Source organism: Adiantum capillus-veneris, chromosome 19 (genome assembly GCF_014529385.1).
Source record: "Adiantum capillus-veneris isolate H3 chromosome 19, ASM1452938v2, whole genome shotgun sequence".
Lineage (NCBI taxonomy): Eukaryota > Viridiplantae > Streptophyta > Polypodiopsida > Polypodiales > Pteridaceae > Adiantum > Adiantum capillus-veneris.
In genome coordinates, this window is record NC_140949.1 from 28,889,103 (window position 1) to 28,910,867 (window position 21,765).

A 21,765-nucleotide genomic window follows, 5' to 3' on the forward strand; every position below is an offset into this window, starting at 1 on the left:
TGGAAAGTCAAAAAACTTTTCCTCTCCTCCTTTTAGGAGTAGTTGTGCTCTGACATGTTCTTTTTTGACCCAGAATCATCAGATGTAGTTGTTCTTCAAACTCATCTCAGTAGCATCATAATAGAGGTTTGAAAAGACTTGTTGAGCTTTTAAAAAGTCCTTGGGTTTGTGAGCTTCATCTTCAATGTAAAGGGTTGAGATCATTTGTATGGGAATTATGTCATAACCATCCTCATTACAAAATTGAGTAGGCATAGACGTATTCACACACACATCCATTGCTGCCAAAATTTGAGTCCATTCAAATGGCTCAAACAAGTGCTCCGGAAAGGGTTCAAGTATATATGCTTCATATGTGCTAAGGTAGATTCTTCTTGTTTCAAACTCCCGTTCTCTGAGGCTCCACACATCCAAATAGGTGTGTCTTTGTTTAACTAAGACGGAAGCTTTGATTCAGCTGAAGAGACTAAGTCAAATTCTTGAATGAGTGTTTTCATTACATCTCTATAAGTGTGATCTTAAAGATTAACCCTTGTGATTGATCCCACTTGCTTCAAATACAGGTAGTTGTTTCCCCAATCTTGAATGAGTTGTACTTGCCACATGAATGGTCTTCCCAAGATGATTTCATAGTTAAGTTTCTTTCCAAAGTCCACTACCGCAAAAGTATGTTGATAATCAATCCCATGGTAACTAACTATTAGTTTTTCAAGCAGTCCTAGGGGTTTTTCTTTGTGTCCATCAGCCAATTGCAATTTCATTCGAGTTTGTTTAATGGGCGGTTTTTTCCATAATTCCCATATTTCTTTTGTGGCTATGGCTATGCCAGCCCCACTCTCCAGTATTGACATGGTCTCTACATCATTATATCTCACCAAAAGGTTTGTGTTTCCTTCTTCCCCTTCGTAGTATTCTCCAACTTTGTTCATAGGGATGGATCTAATCTCCTTGTTATCCAATTCATGTTTCAATTTTTCCTAATTTTTTGCGATTAGCCCTATTATCTCCACCTTCTCTAGGTTTTTTTGTAAATCGTTCCATAAATATGGTCTGATTTTTAATAGTTCTCCCAAAGTAAGAGTGCATTGAATGGGTGTAGACATGATTGAATGGATTTTGTCTACCTCTAGGGTCTGTTCCACTCTTTTTACATGAGTGGTTTTACACACTATGGACTCGTCTTCGTTGTCTCCTAAGTAAGAGGGTAGTGTTTTTCGAGTCAATGGTTTAGACATTTCTAATTCTTTAGATCTGCAATACCCATACAAGGATTATACATAATTGTCCATATCAAGCGGTAGATTGTCTAACCAAACTTCCTCTATAGGAGCTAACTTCAAAGTTATGCTCCCATCATTAATCTCTCTTACTTTTTCCCATAAATGTCTTGGCAGTCTTCCTCAACGAATGGAATTCTATCTAAAGTAACTTCACTGTCAGGCACTATGAGTTTTGGCTCTTTAGGTTCAAGGTGGGGTTCTACCACCACTTTGGATCTCTCTTTACTGGTTTCTACCACAAGCTCCTCAGGTTTTGCTATACTCTCAACCTTGGGTTTTTTTCTTTCCAGCATCTCTTGAGTAATTCTTACCAAATTTTGATAAGCTTCAAACTTAGCTGCTTCCATATCTGAAGAAGGATAGTTTTTCCATTTGTTTTTCATGTTTTGGCATGCTTTAAGTCGTGCTTAGAAAGCTTCCAAGGCTACATTGATTGGCTCAAAAAATTTATCTACCAAAATTGATCCTCCGGATTTCATTGTGTTTTCTTTGATTTCACTCCTAGTTTCTTTCACTCTTTCCTGGAATAGTTTCTTGGCTTTCTTCTCAATTTTGTCCTTTTGTTTCTGTTTTCTCATCTCATACCTTCTTTTCTTGGTCTTTTGAGAGGAAATTTTAGTATTCTTTGATTCATTAGAGGAGTTATGTTTCTTTTTCTTAGTTAGGACTCTAGTGATCACCTTGATTGGAACAATAGGTTCACTCTCTGAAGAGCTACTAGGTATCACTTGGACTACATTCACCACCACTGCTTTTCCTTTGTTTAACGGATTTTTTGGACACTCTTCAAGGAAGTATCCACCCTTTTTGCAACATTGTGTACAAAAGGCTTCAACTGGCTTAATGTTCTTGTCAGGTTTTGGACATTCATTTTTCCAATGATCATCTACACCACAATTATGGTAATTTTCAGTCCTTGGCTTAATCATGGGTCTTACCATAGGAGATCTAACACCTTGATTAGCCACATAGTACATCGGTGTAAGCTCTGGTGTAGCATAAGTCACAAGTTCTTCCATAAAGGTGGATGTGAATTATACCACTCTCCTTCTACCATTATTGTAGATGGACTACACTCTACATAAGGTGTAACAGGCACTAGTGCTTGTTCATCTATGATTCCTTCTAAATGCATGTACTTTACAGGCACTACATTATGTCCAGGATATGGAGGTTGCTGACCCCACACTTGTTGTGGTCTTTCCATACCCATCGGTGGTCTTTGTGTTGGGGCCATATTAGGCTGATATCTGTACATGGGTTGTCCTTGTGGTCTCATAGCCACATATTGAACATTCCTATCATACTTTGGTTGATAATAGCACTCATTGGTCTCGTGTTTGGTCCATGTCTCCTCGATGGTACACCATTTTTGTGGCCTAATTGGTTCTCCGTGTTGAGGTATCCCTTGCCCTGGTCCTCTCATAGGTGCTTTTTGCATATTATTCATCATTTTGTTCATCCTTTTGAGCATGTCTTCTATGGTTGTAAGTGGTGTTGCAACAGCTGTTCCCACTTGTGTTGGTTTTGTGGATACTGTTTTCTCACTCTGAGTATCCTTAGGGACATCTTCTTTATTGAAAATATCACAATTGTCTCCCAAGTCGATAGCATCTGATACACACTCTTCTAGGGTTATATGCTTCTTGCTATACAGTATAGCATGAAGTTCTTTGTTTAGCAATCCCTCTAGAAATAATGACACTCATCTTTCTTCTGCAGGTATTTCTAGTTCTAGGCACCTTGCAATGTATTGCTTCATCCTAGTTGCACAATCCCTAACAACTCACCTTGTTTCTGTTTGAAGCTATAGATTTGAGCTACCGTATTATGTTTGATCCCAATTTTGGAACATGCAGCTACAAATCCATGAGCTAATGTATTTAAGTCCATGATTGGCCTTGGTTTTGGAACCATGTCAATGCTTTTCTTTCTAATGTCATTCCAAATCCCTCAAATTGAGTGTGGAAATCAAATATGCTTCTGCTCTTAGTACTTGCTTAAAGCTTGCTAAGTGGTCATATGGATTCCCAAATCCACTGTATTTTTTCACCCAGTTTTTGAAAATCAGCTGGTCTGACACGTCTATTAGGCTCAAGTCCATTGGCTCAAGTCTAGTTCTTTTGGCAGTTGGTCCTATCTTGAGTCCTTCAAACCAATCCGTAGGAAATAGTGACTCATGTAGCCCTGGACTGGCTTTAATGTCACTCCGTTTTATTTGTGATGAGGTAGGTTCATGTTTTTTAACATTGCTCCCAAAAGATCTCTCGAGGAGTTCCTCTCTTGGAAAAGTTTCTGGTCCTTGGTCCAAAATCCAATCTCTTATAGAGAACCCTTGGTATTTGGTCTGTTCTACTTCCTCTGGACTCATCATAACAAAGTTATTGTTATAAAAATCCCTAAATAGGTAAGTTGTTAGATCTGATGAACCCTTGCCTTTGATTTTGAAGATATAGATGATCTTCATGGGTGTTAACTTCCGCGATTTTTCATGAGAGGTCCATAAAAGATCCTTGACGTTCCTATCTTCCCAACAATAGACTCCGATCTTAGGATTATCCGTGCTAATCCGTTTCAAAGATTTCAGATCAACTTGATCGTATCCCTCAAATTCTAAAGTCGGTGGACCTTCTTTGGCTACCATATATGAAATTATGGTATTCTCTTCTAACCCCCATTTGTCTATCACATCAGGATTTTCAACCTTTATATACTAAGTCCCATTCTTATCCATATATTTTTCCTTGTTTGTTTGCTCTGATTTTCTCTTTAAACTCTATGTCATGGTCATCAATGTGAATGGCATACTCCTCATTAGGATCCAAGTAAACCTGAGCTCCATGGACATTAGTCTTATAAAAGGTGACTATGTGCTTATATCGCATTGTGGTTCTGGTTCCTGAATGAGTCGAATAGGAAGAAATTTCAGATGTTGAGTCGGAATAGGTGTCTGAGACTTCTTCAAAGATAGTGCCCAAGTGATCACCTTGATTCACACACTCTTTGGTGGATCCTCTACTAGCAGTCTCTCTAAATATGCCTTGATTTAATAGTATACGACTAGATCTAACGTTCATATAGACTTGTTAAGCCCTGGATAGAGTACTTACCGTCGGATTGAATTGTTATCTGTTTTTCCACTTGACTCGAGTGCAACTCCTCTCAAGCTCTCAATTCTTTGCCTGCAACTTGATTCCTGTGTCAGTTTTAACCAAGTTAGCAATTTTTTACAAAGAATATATAATTTTTGCTAACTATTGTGATTGGTCTATGTATATCACTTCAATCTGAGCTAAGTGAGTCAGCAAATGAGACTTTCAGATTCTACCCCTGCAAAGAGCTAAAGGACTAATCTGCAACCTAAAAATTGGGTTAACATGTACCAATTTGGATCCGATGGAACCCAAACTTGACCAATGGCCTTATATTATGTTTTTCTAACCCTATGAAAGCTTGAAAGTCCAAAATCTTGTCTCTAGGACTCAAACGTAAAAAAATCTGATTATTTACTTTTCTCACTTTTTAGGCTTTTTTTTCCATATAAACACGTTGTTGAAGTCTCTGGACAAGTGAGTTTGAACAAGATTTGCCCAAGTTATCAACTATTTAGTGTCCACAAACTCAATTTTTAAAATTTTGGCTTAAGTCTCACTTTTGTGATTTAAATTTCACCAAATTTCATTTGAGGAGTCTACTTGATATGCTTGACCTTGTGGTATTCTCAATTGTGCAAAAATGTTCATTTTTTGAGCAGATGTAAAAAATTGAAATTATCTACTTCTGGGATTCTTTTCAACTTGCCAAGATGTTGATACAAACATGTTAAGCAACTCAACTTAAGCTCCCTAGCCAAGTTTGGATAAATTCTACTCAATTTGTCAACAGTTTTGTGTTTGTAGATTGACTTTTCAAATCTGGCCACAATTCCCACTTTAATTATCCAAATCTCACTAAATTTGATATGAGGGCTCAATACAACATGATAGAACTGGTGGTATGCTTGGTTGGTCAAAAAAGTTAAAAAATAGAACAAAACTAAATAATCACGATTATTTACTTTTGGCAAATTTTTACATCTTTTTTATCATCTGGGCATATACACATGTTAAACACTTCAATCTATGCCTCTGAGTCAAGTTTCACCAAATTTGAACAAGATTTAGCAAGTCAAACTCAATTTCTTGACATTCAGTACAGATTTCAATTTTTATCAAGTTTTTGGTCTGTTTTGTGACCAAATTCTATGAGCCTTCACAAAAGATGTTTGTAATCATGCATAGAGTCTCTGCTATCAATCTTGGTCAATTTTGAGCTAAAGTAAATAATCGTGATTATTTACTTTTGGCCTATAATGAACACTTTTTGCAATTTTTTCAATGGACAGTCTTTTTATGACATGGTTTAAGCCTCTGAGTCAAGTCAAAACTTAATTTGGCCTAAATTCTCGAGAAAATGTAAATAATTTGAGTTTTTGAAAACTCTTGAAAATTTACCTCAAATGCATCTTTAAGCTTACCTACTTGTTCATACAACTTTTAGAGCATAATCTCCAGCCAAATATAGTGGTTGGCAGTCTTTTGATGTTGTTTCATTTGTAGTAGCTGCATGGAGATGAAAATTTGATGGATTGGGTTCCTCCTTGAGGCTATTGATTTCCTCTTGAACGAGTTGGTCTATTGGATTGTCCATTTCTTGTAAAGATTGGATTCCTAGGTCTGAAATTCCCTTGGTTTTGTGGTGGTCTCTAGTTTGTACTAGGTCCATACTGTGAATCTCTAAGGTTCCTGTTAGTGTTCATACTTCTAGCATCATTTTGTCTTGCAAGTTCATAATTCTCTGGATCATTAAACATGCAATCCCAAGACACATGGTCAGGCTCAAAACAATTGAAGCAAAAGTGATCTCTTATTGCCCTTCTACGTAATATGGCTTCTCGAGTCTGAGAATATAAAGATCTAGACTCATCATGTGGTCGAGTTCTTTTATTACCATTTGATATTTTGAGCTCAATTGGTTTATCCGCATCAAGAACATTTTGTAAGGCGTAAGCTCTGACATCTAGTCTTCAAAGGATTATGGAGGCCTGATACGAATCATGCCACTTTGACTTCCTAAGTCATCCCGACTGGAGCATAGTTGACAAGGGTCAAGAAATGTTGATAGTATGATTCCAAATCTCTAGTTCCTTGCGTATAGTCAAGAAACTCATTTATACGGTCGAAATGATAGATTTTGCTCTGATAATTCTTCTTTAATTGAGTCCTGAGATAATCCCAGGTTGCTGCATTAGGGTTGACATTATTCTCAGTACAATGGTCTCTCCACCAACGCTTGGCCGTCTTTCAACTTTAAACTTAGCAATGATAGCCTTGTTCTCTACGGATGAATGAGCTAAATCAAAGTAATCATCCATGCGCTCAATCCAGTCCTCAAGAACCTTGCCTACATCTTTGCCTTCTCCGCTAAAGTTCCCAGGTTGTGACTTTCAAAGCATAGCATTGATGTCACGATCAATGATAGTCGTTTGAGGAGCAATAGGGACATTGGCATTGGCAGGAACTCCATTTCCTCTAGGAGGCATGATCTATTACTGCATCATGTCAAATCCAAAATCTTATTAACAATATATTACATTAATCTTCCCACATTATGAGTCAAAAAGGGTGGGCGGGAGGAAAAAATATTAACCATAATTTTCTAAGGAATGGGAAGTCATTTACACCCCATTGAAAGACAAGATCTAGTTACGAGACGTTAGAAGTCACCTGCAAGGGTCATTACTAAAACAAACAATCAAAGAAATTCTTGATACACTTGTTGAACACTTCAATCACTTTATCATCACACAATCCAACACTTCCACTCAAAAACACAAGTCAAACAAGTATCACCATCCAATGTCACTTATAGATCCATCATGAATACAATATCTATTCTCAAACAGTATCCATGAATGCGTGCACGATGCATAACTAACCCGACTAGTATCAAGCTTTAGGCTATCCCCATAACCTTAAGCATATGCTATGATACCAGGTGAGAGATACCCCTCCCCAAGGGTCTATGCACAAAATATACAATATACACTTTTATACAATTTTCAATACACATCACAGTTGCAAAAGAATTTGCATAGGGAAGGAGTTCTCAGCACTCGACCAAGCATGGAGTTTAGGCCATGAGCCAAATTGCATCCAGAGGTACCTAGCGACTAGTGCTACCCTTAAATGGGTGTTATGAATGAAAGTGTACTCAAGAAAATATAACATTTTGGAGGGTGAATATATGTATACACTGTGTTCAGAGAAGAGAGAGAGAGAGAGAGAGAGAGAGAGAGAGAGAGAGAGAGACAGAGAGACAGAGAGAGAGAGATAATATAGTGGAGGGTGAAATATAGTACACAGAGACATGAGAAGATGACAACATAGAATCTTTAAATGCCCATCTAAATGAGAACAAGCAACCACGTATTAATGCAATGACAGAATCTGGGTATACCATAACATCAAAAAGTTTATGACAAAATAACTAGAAGAGCATTGGACCCTGTGTAGGGATCAACCGGTCCACCCATCCACTTCCGCTATGCTATGAATAGAGAGAATTTCACTTCGTCCCGAGAGAGATCCAGAACACCTCCAACCTACCTTAGCCAAACATAGGCTAAGGCCGCTTCGCCTCCCTCCATGAACCCGAGCTTTGAAAGGCTCCCAAGTACCAGTAGGTGGTAGGGTATCAACACCAACCATTCCAGTTTAGGAGCCACAAGTCTTCGATGCCCACAGATCGGGTATTTAGACAAAGCCAAGGCAAAATACCAGAGGCATTAGCCGTGTAGGTCATTCAACCCCCGACGCACTAACCGTGTAGATGAACCTAACAAAAACAAGAAGACCTAGGCAACACCCCCGATCCAGTAAAGCCCCAGGTCAACGACCCTTTAGTCTAACGCTAAGCGATGTAGATGATCGTAGTCTTGTAGTAGCGACGCTTCCATGAGAAACATAACATGTGAGCCCAATCACAATAGCACTTTCCATATGCACAAGCAATCTTTTCGAAGTAGTTAAACTATACAAGGTCTCTACCCTTACATGTATATCATAAACCATTTAGATCACTTCCTAATCCAATCCCAAAACCATAAACCATAATCCAATCACATCACACGGGTGAGCACTCCACCCATCTTGAGTGAGGCACGACCAATCCTGCATAACCACCTTAGAACATGACATGGCTGCAAAAATTTCGGCAACATAACCGTATCCATAAAAAAACATGAGCCACACTGGCTTACACCATAGAATCTCAACCATAATCCATAAGGGAATCTCATCCCTTAACCATTAATCATAATCACACTGAACCAACTCCCACACTTGGAGTTTGACCTATCCCCTGCAATCAAATGGAGTCCATACACATGTGACTCTTAAGATATGATTCTTTCATGCATAAAAAGAGTCCGATCAGCAACTAATCATGATATAAAAATCCAAATTTGACAACATCCAACCATGCAAAGTTGATGCATCACATCTGCACTTCACCTCCCTAGCACCACATAGAGCTAGTTTTTGACCTAGAAAAGTGGAAAACAATCATAACCATGCATATGAGGCATCCACATCAATTGACAAGTTCTCATACATCATATAATAACATTCCATCACCTTAAACATGATGCAAAACAGCTCCGACCTTTAGGTCAACCATAAACCATAATTTCACACATATGCAAAAAAACAAGTTTTTGGCATTTTTGGGAGCATGCAAAACCTACAAATGAAAGTATTTAACGTCAAACCAATGCATCAAGTTCATATACATAACATAAACTAGCACTCTATTACATCACTTCACCCATATGGTACTCACACAACAAACGGTAACCCCAAAAGAAAGCCACTTTAATCATATCTGTCTAGCGGTTCGTGATGTTTAACCATATACTCTCATATAAGTTTATGGCCATCTAATAGCTGAAACCAACTCACCAAAAAAACCCTTAAAACATATAAAAACAGCTCGGTTAACTCACGATGTCATATGGTACCCCCCCTCGGTAGCACTCTACATGTGTAGGTAAAACCGGTTATGGAACGATTAATAACTCGCATTCCCGAAGTGATAACGGAGACCTAAATACATTTATCATCAAGTTTCATCAATATTTTCAATTGGTTCAGTGGGTTTGCCCATCCGGTGAATCTATATAGTGGTTCTCCAAGCACCCTGGAGTCAAAAAATTTGGTTGTGGAGTGGGTAGCAAGCTTTTTTTTTACCATATCTCTTAGCTCGTGCATGTTTTTCATATGACACCAAAAAGAGAAAATGTTCTAAATGATGTGTTATATCTCTCGTACAAGGGGTTCGGGATGATTCATAACGGTTTGAGATTTATGACCAAAACTGTGTTCCTACCGCCTCTGTGACGTGAAACGAAAAGTGCTTTTTAGGCACGAATCACCATGTTAAACATGATGAAATAATCATGGAAAAACTTTATACGTAATCGGTTAATCCATAAATCCACTCGCATACAAAAAAACAATCATCAAGAGGGTGACTACTCAGAAAAACGACATAAAGAGAGAGAGACAGAGAGAGAGAGAGAGAGAGAGAGAGAGATGATGGCTATGGAGTTTAGAGCTTTTCACTGTGATTTAGAATCGATTAGGGTGTGTCGAAAGGCTTCTTGCTTTGCCCCAAGAGAGCGGTGATGAGAGCTACGTAGAGGTATCCGCCACGAAATCTTTCGGAGAGCGCGTACACCATGAAACGAGAGAGAAGATAGTACTTAGTACTTGCTTAAAGCTTGCTAAGTGGTCATATGGATTCCCTTTATGGATACTGTTTTCTCACTCTGAGTATCCTTAGGGACATCTTCTATATTGAAAATATCACAATTGTCTCCCAAGTCGATAGCATCTGATACACACTCTTCTAGGGTTATATGCTTCTTGCTATACAGTATAGCATGAAGTTCTTTGTTTAGCAATCTCTCTAGAAATAATGACACTAATCTTTACTCTGGAGGTATTTCTAGTTCTAGACACCTTGCAATGTATTGCTTCATCCTAGTTGCACAATCCCTAACAACTCACCTTGTTTCTGTTTGAAGCTATAGATTTGAGCTACCGTATTATGTTTGATCCCAATTTTGGAACATGTAGCTACAAATCCATGAGCTAATGTATTTAAGTCCATGATTGGCCTTGGTTTTGGAACCATGTCAATGCTTTTCTTTCTAATGTCATTCCAAATCCCTCAAATTGAGTGTGGAAATCAAATATGCTTCTGCTCTTAGTACTTGCTTAAAGCTTGCTAAGTGGTCATATGGATTCCCAAATCCACTGTATTTTTTCACCCATTTTTTGAAAATCAACTGGTCTGACACGTTTATTAGGCTCAAGTCCATTGGCTCAAGTCTAGTTCTTTTGGCAGTTGGTCCTATCTTGAGTCCTTCAAACCAATCCGTAGGAAATAGTGACTCATGTATCCCTGGACCGGCTTTAATGTCACTCCGTTTTCTTTGTGATGAGGTAGGTTCAGGTTTTTTAACATTGCTCCCAAAAGATCTCTCGAGGAGTTCCTCTCTTGGAATAGTTTCTGGTCCTTGGCCCAAATCCCAATCTCTTATAGAGAACCCTTGGTATTTGGTCTGTTCTACTTCCTCTGGACTCATCATAACAAAGTTATTGTTATAAAAATCCCTAAATAGGTAAGTTGGTAGATCTGATGAACCCTTGCCTTGGATTTTGAAGATATAGATGATCTTCATGGGTGTTAACTGCCGCGATTTGGCATGAGAGGTCCATAAAAGATCCTTGACGTTCCTATCTTCCCAACAATAGACTCCGATCTTAGGATTATCCGTGCTAAGCCGTTTCAAAGATTTCAGATCAACTTGATCGTATCCCTCAAATTCTAAAGTCGGTGGACCTTCTTTGGCTACCATATATGAAATTATGGTATTCTCTTCTAACCCCCATTTGTCTATCACATCAAGATTTTCAACCTTTATATACTAAGTCCCATTCTTATCCATATATTTTTCCTTGTTTTTTTACTCTGATTTTCTCTTCAAACTCTATGTCATGGTCATCAATGTGAATGGCATACTCCTCATTAGGATCCAAGTAAACCTGAGCTCCATGGAGATTAGTCTTATAAAAGGTGACTATGTGCTTATATCGCATTATTGTTCTGGTTCTTGAATGAGTCGAATAGGAAGAAATTTCAGATGTTGAGTCGGAATAGGTGTCTGAGACTTCTTCAAAGATAGTGCCCAAGTGATCACCTTGATTCACACACTCTTTGGTGGATCCTCTACTAGCGGTCTCTCTAAATATGCCTTGATTTGATAGTATACGACTAGATCTAACGTTCATATAGACTTGTTAAGCCCTGGATAGAGTACTTACCGTTGGATTGAATTGTTATCCATTTTTCCACTTGACCCGAGTGCAACTCCTCTCAAGCTCTGAATTCTTTGCCTGCAACTTGATTCATGTGTCAGTTTTAACCAAGTTAGCAATTTTTTACAAAGAAGATATAATTTTTGCTAACTATTGTGATTGGTCTATGTATATCACTTCAATCTGAGCTAAGTGAGTCAGCAAATGAGACTTTCAGATTCTACCCCTGCAAAGAGCTAAAGGACTAATCTACAACCTGAAAATTGGGTTAACATGTACCAATTTGGATCCGATGGAACCCAAACTTGACCAATGGTCTTATATTACGTTTTTCTAACCCTGTGCAAGCTTGAAAGTCCAAAATCTTGTCTCTAGGACTCAAACGTAAAAAAAACTGATTATTTACTTTTCTCACTTTTTAGGCTTTTTTTTCCATATAAACACGTTGTTGAAGTCTCTAGACAAGTGAGTTTGAACAAGATTTTCCCAAGTTATCAATTCTTTAGTGTCCACAAACTTAGTTTTTAAAATTTTGGCTTAAGTCTCACTTTTGTGATCCAAATTTCATTTGAGGAGTCTACTTGATATGCTTGACCTTGTGGTATTCTCAATTGTGCAAAAATGTTAATTTCTGGAGTAGATGTAAATAATTGAAATTATCTACTTCTGGGATTTTTTCAACTTGCCAAGATGTTAATACAAACATGTTAAGCAACTCAACTTAAGCTCCCTAGCCAAGTTTCACCAAGTTTGGATAAATTCTACTCAATTTGTCAACAGTTTTGTGTTTGTAGACTGACTTTTCAAATCTGGCCACAATTCCCACTTTAATGATCCAAATCTCACCAAATTTCATATGAGGGCTCAATACAACATGATAGAATTGGTGGTATGCTTGGTTGGTCAAAAAAGTTAAAAAATAGGACAAAACTAAATAATCACGATTATTTACTTTTGGCAAATTTTTACATCTTTTTTATCATCTGAGCATATACACATGTTAAACACTTCAATCTATGCCTCTCAATCAAGTTTCACCAAATTTGAACAAGATTTAGCAAGTCAAACTCAATTTTTTTGACAATCAGTATAGATTTCAGTTTTTATCAAGTTTTTGGTCTGTTTTGTGATCCAAATTCTATGAGCATTCACAAAAGATGTTTGTAATCATGCATAGAGTCTCTGCTATCAACCTTGGTCAATTTTGAGCTAAAGTAAATAATCGTGATTATTTACTTTTGGCCTATAATGAACACTTTTTGCAATTTTCTCAATGGACAATCTTTTTATGACATGGTTAAAGCCTCTGAGTCAAGTCAAAACATGATTTGGCCTAAATTCTCGAGAAAATGAAAATAATTTGAGTTTTTGAAAACTCTTGAAAATTTACCTCAAATGCATCTTTAAGCTTACCCACTTGTTCATACAACTTTTAGAGCATAATCTCCAGCCAAATTTAGTGGTTGACAGTCTTTTGATGCTGATTCATTTGTAGTAGCTGCATGGAGATGAACATTTGATGGATTGGGTTCCTCCTTGAGGCTATTGATTTCCTCTTGAACGAGTTGGTCTATTGGATTGTCCATTTCTTGTAAAGATTGGATTCCCAAGTCTGAAATTCCCTTGGTTTTGTGGTGGTCTATAGTTTGTATTAGGTCCAGACTGTGAATTTCTAAGGTTCTTGTTAGTGTTCATACTTCTAGCATCATTTTGTCTTGCAAGTTCATAATTCTCTGGATCGTTAAACATGCAATCCCAAGACACATGGTTAGGCTCAAAACAATTGAAGCAAAGGTGATCTCTTATTGCCCTTCTATGTAATATGGCTTCTCGAGTCTGAGAATATAAAGATCTAGACTCATCATGTGGTCGAGTTCTTTTATTACCATTTGATATTTTGAGCTCAATTGTTTTATCCGCATCAAGAACATTTTGTAAGACGTAAGCTCTGACATCTAGTCTTCAAAGGATTATGGAGGCCTGATACGAATCGTGCCTCTTTGACTTCCTAAGTCATCCCGACTGGAGCATAGTTGACAAGGGTCAAGAAATGTTGATAGTATGATTCCAAATCTCTAGTTCCTTGCGTATAGTCAAGAAACTCATTTATACGATAGAAATGATAGATTTTGCTTTGATAATTCTTCTTTAATTGAGTCTTGAGATCATCCCAGGTTGCTGCATTAGGGTTGACATTATTCTCAGTACAATGGTCTCTCCACCAACGCTTGGCCGTCTTTCAAGTTTAAACTTAGCAATGATAGCCTTGTTCTCTACGGATGAATGAGCTAAATCAAAGTAATCATCCATGCGCTCAATCCAGTCCTCAAGAACCTTGCCTACATCTTTGCCTTCTCTGCTAAAGTTCCCAGGTTGTGACTTTCAAAGCATAGCATTGATGTCAAGATCAATGATAGTCGGTTGAGGAGCAATAGGGACATTGGCATTAGCAGGAACTCCATTTCCTCTAGGAGGCATGATCTATTACTGCATCATGTCAAATCCAAAATCTTATTAACAATATATTACATTAATCTTCCCGCATTATGAGTCAAAAAGGGTGGGCGGGAGGAAAAATTTTTAACCATAATTTTCTAAGGAATGGGAAGTCATTTACACCCCATTGAAAGACAAGATCTAGTTACGAGACGTTAGAAGTCACCCGCAAGGGTCATTACTAAAACAAACAATCAAAGAAATTCTTGATACACTTGTTGAACACTTCAATCACTTTATCACACAATCCAACACTTCCACTCAAAAACACAAGTCAAACAAGTATCACCATCCAATGTCACTTATAGATCCATCATGAATACAATATCTATTCTCAAACAGTATCCATGAATGCGTGCACGATGCATAACTAACCCGACTAGTATCAAGCTTTAGGCTATCCCCATAACCTTAAGCATATGCTATGATACCAGGTGAGAGATACCCCTCCCCAAGGGTCTATGCACAAAATATACAATATACACTTTTATACAATTTTCAATACACATCACAGTTGCAAAAGCATTTGCATAGGGAAGGAGTTCTCAGCACTCGACCAAGCATGGAGCCTAGGCCATGAGCCAAATTGCATCCAGAGGTACCTAGCGACTAGTGCTACCCTTAAATGGGTGTTATGAATGAAAGTGTACTCAAGAAAATATAACATTTTGGAGGGTGAATATATGTAGACACTGTGTTCAGAGAAGAGAGAGAGAGAGAGAGAGAGAGAGAGAGAGAGAGAGAGAGAGAGAGAGAGAATATAGTGGAGGGTGAAATATAGTACACAGAGACATGCGAAGATGACAACATAGAATCTTTAAATGCCCATCTAAATGAGAACAGGCAACCACGTATTAATGCAATGACAAAATCTAGGTATACCATAACATCAAAAAGTTTATGACAAAATAACTAGAAGAGCATTGGACCCTGTGTAGGGATCAATCGGTCCACCCATCCACTTCCGCTATGCTATGAATAGAGAGAATTGTACTTCGTCCCGAGAGGGATCCAGAACACCTCCAACCTACCTTAGCCAAACATAGGCTGAGGCCGCTTCGCCTCCCTCCATGAACCCGAGCTTTGAAAGGATCCCAAGTATCAACACCAACCATACTAGTTTAGGCGCCACAAGTCTTCGATGCCCACATATCGGGTATTTAGACAAAGCCAAGGCAAAATACCAGAGGCATTAGCCGTGTAGGTCATTCAACCCCCGACGCACTAACCGTGTAGATGAACCTAACAAAAAGAAGAAGACCTAGGCAACACCCCCGATCCAGCAAAGCCCCAGGTCAACGACCCTTTAGTCTAAGGCTAAGCGATGTAGATGATCGTAGTCTTGTAGTAGCGATGCTTCCATGAGAAACATAACATGTGAGTCCAATCACAATAGTACTTTCCATATGCACAAGCAATCTTTTCAAAGCATTTAAACTATACAATGTCTCTACCCTTACATGTCTATCGTAAACCATTTAGATCACTTCCTAATCCAATCCCAAAAACATAAACCATAATCCAATCACATCACACGGGCGAGCACTCCACCCATCTTGGGTGAGGCACGACCAATCCTGCATAACCACCTTAGAACATGACATGGCTGCAAAAATTTCGACAACATAACCGTATCCACAAAAAAACATGAGCCACACCGGCTTACACCATAGAATCTCAACCATAATCCATAAGGGAATCTCATCCCTTAACCATGAATCATAATCATACTGAACCAACTCCCACACTTGGAGTTTGACCTATCCCCTGCAATCAAATGGAGTCCATACACATGTGACTCTTAAGATATGATTCTTTCATGCATAAAAAGAGTCCGATCAGCAACTAATCATGATATAAAAATCCAAATTTGACAATATCCAACCATGCAAAGTTGATGCATCACATCTGCACTTCACCTCCCTAGCACCACATAGAGCTAGTTTTTGACCTAGAAAAGTGGAAAACAATCATAACCATGCATATGAGGCATCCACATCAATTGAAAAGTTCTCATACATCATATAATAACATTCCATCACCTTAAACATGATGCAAAACAGCTCCGACCTTTAGGTCAACCATAAACCATAATTTCACACATATGCAAAAAAACAAGTTTTTGGCATTTTTGGGAGCATGCAAAACCTACAAATGAAAGTATTTAACATCAAACCAATGCATCAAGCTCATATACATAACATAAACTAGCACTCTATTACATCACTTCACCCATATGGTACTCACACAACAAACGGTAACCCCAAAAGAAAACCACTTTAATCATATCTGTCTATGCGGTTCGGGATGTTTAACCATATACTCTCATATAAGTTTATGACCATCTAATAGCTGAAACCAACTCACCAAAACAACCCTTAAAACGTATAAAAACAGCTCGGTTAACTCACGTTGTCATATGGTACCCCCCCTCGGTAGCACTCTACATGTGTAGGTAAAACCGGTTATGGAACGATTAATAACTCGCATTCCCGAAGTGATAACGGAGACCTAAATACATTTATCATCAAGTTTCATCAATATTTTCAATTGGTTCAGTGGGTTTGCCCATCCGGTGAATCTATATAGTGGTTCTCCAAGCACCCTGGAGTCAAAAAATTTGGTTGTGGAGTGGGTAGCAAGCTTTTTTTTGACCATATCTCTTAGCTCGTGCGTGTTTTTCATATGACACCAAAAAGAGAAAAATTCTAAATGATGTGTTTTATCTCTGGTACAAAGGGTTCAGGATGATTCATAACGGTTTGTGATTTATGACCAAAATTGTGTTCTTACCGCCTTTGTGACGTGAAGCGAAAAGCGCTTTTTAGGCACGAATCACCATGTTAAACATGATGAAATAATCATGGAAAAACTTTATACGTACTCGGTTAATCCATACATCCACTCGTATACGAAAAAAAAATCATCAAGAGGGTGACTACTCAGAAAAACGACATAAAGAGAGAGAGAGAGAGAGAGAGAGAGAGAGAGAGAGAGAGAGAGAGAGAGATGATGGCTATGGAGTTTAGAGCTTCTCATTGTGCTTTAGAATCGATTAGGGTGTGTGGAAAGGCTTCTTGCTTTGCTCCAAGAGAGCGGTGATGAGAGCTACGTAGAGGTATCCGCCACGAAAGCTTTCGGAGAGCGCGTACACCGTGAAACGAGAGAGAAGATAGTAAGCACGTAGAGAGAGAGTATCCTTCTCTTCTTCTTCTTCTTCTTCTTCTTCTTCTTCTTCTTCTTCTCCTTGAGAGAAGAGCTTATGGAGATGGTGATGAAGAGCTTGCACCACTCCGTATAATAGATATGTATAGCCTTGTGGTAGTAGACGCAACAGACCGCCCTGAAAACTAAGCACTCCCTTCTAATTTATAGGTACTGCAACAAGCCAGAGTGATGCCCAAGGGAAGCTACTAGCACCCCCTCTTAGCCTGGATTAGCTGAAAACTTTTGGGAAAAGACTCCAGTCTTTTCTAAAAACATGGCATAGCTTTTGGCAGTCAACTCTCCCACTTACCATTCAATTTTTACAGTCAAAAGTGACTAACTGGCTAGTATCCCTGCAACTAATGAAACCGTGGCTAGACTATCCCGCACTGTGATGTCCCGACATAATTATGACTTTTCCGTATTGCCTCTACGGTATCGCTTTTTATAACAATAATTCCCATAAAAATCTCGTTTGGTCTCGTTTTTGCTCCGTGTGACCATTTTTATATCCGACCGAGACTAAAATTAATATTTTTATATTTAGGTCATCATAAAAAGCACATTGCTTTTCAAAAATGCCGATAAGCACAAAAAGCTAAAAATAGCATAAAAAGCAAAAAAAAATCTAAAATTGAACCACGGGTTCCTCTCGTCCACTGGAATAAGAAAGCGGACTCGCTTTTCACTAAAAATCATGAAAAGCGAAAAATAGTATGAAAAGCACTCAAAAAGCAGATTTTTACAAAATTGAACCATAGCTTCCCTGGAACACGTAGATCAAGGATCCGACCTTGGTTTTTGAAAAAAAACATGAAAAAGCTAAAAATAGCAAATTTTTCCAAAACTGAACCAAACGTCTGTTTAACCTACTAGAACATGGAAATAGCCTTGCTTTTTACTTTAGAACCTTCCAATATTGTCAATCAAACATCTTAAGTCAAAATGGCAAAAACTATATTTTTATTTTTAGAAGAGACCCAAAAATTGGGGGAGGATCTTACATCTTCCCACACTTGAAAAATTCGAGGTGTCCTCACCTCGACATGGATAACAAATGAGTAAGTCTAAAACCATCTATAGATATATGCTAAATTGACTATCCTATTTCTCAATTATGATCCTGTCTTGGAGAGATTTCAATTGCCACATTATTAAAAAAATTTCGAGCATTTGCAAGTCCAAATGGCACCCAAAGTTCTTCATTTTCTCCTTCATTTGTAGTAGATGCCTGGACACAAACATTTGATGGATTTCCTCCACCTCGAACATATGGAGTTCTACTCGCTTGGGTTCCTCCTTGAGGCTGTTCATTTCCTCTTGAACGATTTGGTCTATTGGATTTCTATTTCTTGCAAAGATTGGATTCCCAGGTCTGAAATTCCCTTGGTTTTGTGGTGGTCTCTAGTTTGTATTAGGTTCAGACTCTGAATATCTAAGGTTCATGTTAGTGTTTGTACTCCTAGCATCATTTTGTCTTGCAAGTTCATGATTCTCTGGATCATTAAACAGACAATCCCGAGACACATGGTCAGGCTCAAAACAATTGAAGCAAAGGTGATCTCTTATTGCCCTTCTACGTAATATGGCTTCTTGAGTCTGAGAATATGAAGATCTAGACTCATCCTGTGGTCGAGGTCTTTTATTACCATTTGACATTTCAAGCTCAATCGGTTTATCCACATCAAGAACATCTGCAAAATTTGTAAGACGTAAGCTCTGACATCTAGTCTTCAGAGGATTATGGAGGCTTGATACGAATCGTGCCCCTTTGACTTCCTGAGTCATCCCGACTGGAATATATTTGACAAGGGTCAAGCAATGTTGATAGTATGATTCCAGATCTTTGGTTCCTTGAGTATAGTCAAGAAAATCATTCATACGATGCGAATGATAGATTTTGTTCTGATAATTCTTCTTTAATTGAGTCTTGAGATAATCCCAAGTTGTTGCATTAGGGTTGACATTATCCTCAGTACAATGGTCTCTCCACCAACACTTGGCCGTCTTTTCAAGTTTAAACTTAGCAATGATAGCCTTGTTCTCTACGGATGAATGAGCTAAATCAAAGTAATCATCCATGTGCTCAATCCAGTCCTCAAGAACCTTGCCTACATCTTTGCCTTCTCCGCTAAAGTTCCCAGGTTGTGACTTTTGAAGCATAGCATTGATGTCACGATCAATGATAGTCACTTGAGGACAATAGGGACATTGGCATTAGCAGGAACTCCATTTCCTCTAGGAGGCATGATCTATTACTGCATCATGTCAAATCCAAAATCTTATTAACAATATATTACATTAATCTTCCTGCATTATGAGTCAAAAAGGGTAGGCGGGAGGGAAACTTTTTACCCATAATTTTCTAAGGAATGGGTAGTCATTTACACCCCATTGAAAGACAAGATATAGTTACAAGGCGTTAGAAGTCACCTGCAAGGGTCATTACTAAAACAAACAATCAAAGAAATTCTTGATACACTTGTTGAACACTTCAATCACTTTACCATCACACAATCCAACACTTCCACTCAAAAAGACAAGTCAAACAAGTATCACCATCCAATGTCACTTATAGATCCATCATGAATACAATATGTTTCTCAAATAGTATGCATGAATGCGTGCACGATGCATAACTAACCTGACTAGTATCAGGCTTTAGGCTATCCTGTAACCTTAAGCATATGCTATGATACCAGGTGAGAGATACCCCTCCCCGGGGGTCTATGCACAAAATATACAATATACACTTTTATACAATTTTCAATATACATCAGAGTTGCGTAATGTCATAATAACTAATATCTAATTCTCCTAAATGATTTTCTCAGGTTAAATTGATCATTTAATATGGGGAAGTGCCAGGGGAGAAAAAGCTAGAATATTGGTTAAGCTGGCGGACCGACCACATTAGGGATCCAAAGGAGGGAAAATAGGGATCCAAAGGGGGGGCCATCTGCAAAAGAGCAATGTGCAACAATGGGCTTGAAAGACCCTAGGTTCATCCCATTAAGACTTCCAAAATGCTAAGGTTCTAAAATTCAAAGGTTGTGTCCAATGGTTAAGCTTAGTAAAATTGGATGCTTTATGAGTGTGCCAAAAAAGTCTTCAAGGCTCCTACATAGGAGGGGGCGAGCCCTGTATGTAGGGGATGAGAGAGAAACACACACACACACACACACACACACACACACTTACAAGCTCCCTTTACACAAAGGGAATGAGGGACACATTTCAGCTCCCTAGGCCAAGTGCCCACAAGGTGTACTCAAATCCTATTGAATGGCCATGGAGGTGGACCAATGAGAATTAGGCTAGAGTAAATCTAGTTTTTTTCATTTAAAAACACTTAATAAAAGAACCGATAAGAATTAAGCTCTCTAGCAAACTATTGGACAGTCTCCCAAGGGGTCCAATGAGCATTCAACAGCCCAATGGCTTGCCTGATTCCTATTTGCTAGAAGACAAAGGGGTCCAATTAGAGTTTAGTTGCATTATTTAATTACCTAAAGCCCTCACAAAAGGAAAAAGGGGGACACATTCACAATACTATCACTGATGCTTCTTAATTCCTTTATGGCTAAGCTTGGAGGGGTCCAATGGGAAGCCAGCAAGAGGAATTAGCAAGAGGGGTCGACCAAGAGAGAGAGGGGGCTGATTTTTCAATGGCATTAATCCACAAATACTCACACTAGCTCATGTGTGAAGCAAGAAGACTCTCTCTCACTCCTTCTCAAGCTTTAATGGAAAGCTCATCATCTACTCCAAGCTTGTGAGAAGGGAGGCCTACACCAACAACTCTTGGCTTTGTGATGCAAATCCAACCAAGATCCAAGCTTCAATGCATGCTCATCTCCTCTACACCATGCTAATTACTAAGCTATGCTATGCTAATATGAGTGATTATGTGAGGAGATATACATCTTTCTCGTAAGACTACTCCTTCTTCCTCTCAACGTACTCTCATACCCCGCTAGCTCTCACCATCTTCGAAGGTGTGTGAGGTCTTGGGTCTGAGACCGTGAGGGAATTGATGTTGTTTTTTATAAGTGTTTGCTTAGTGCTTGAAGCTTCCATCTTCATTGCACTAGCTAGTTATTGAAGAAACACAAAGGATTGTATTGTAAAATGTCTCCCTTGATGGGGGAAACTTATAATACAATGCCTTTTGGAGGGGGGACCGGCTCCATGTAAATCCGGTCCTCAAGTGTTGTGAATAGCTTAATTTCTCTCTCTTTTGAAGTATTGTTCATACCTATCTAACTAGGTGTTATGCTTTTTGTTGCTCTCTCCACCCAAGCACTCTTGTTATGCTCATTAGGAATCTATTCTAATAAAATGCTCACTATGTTCAT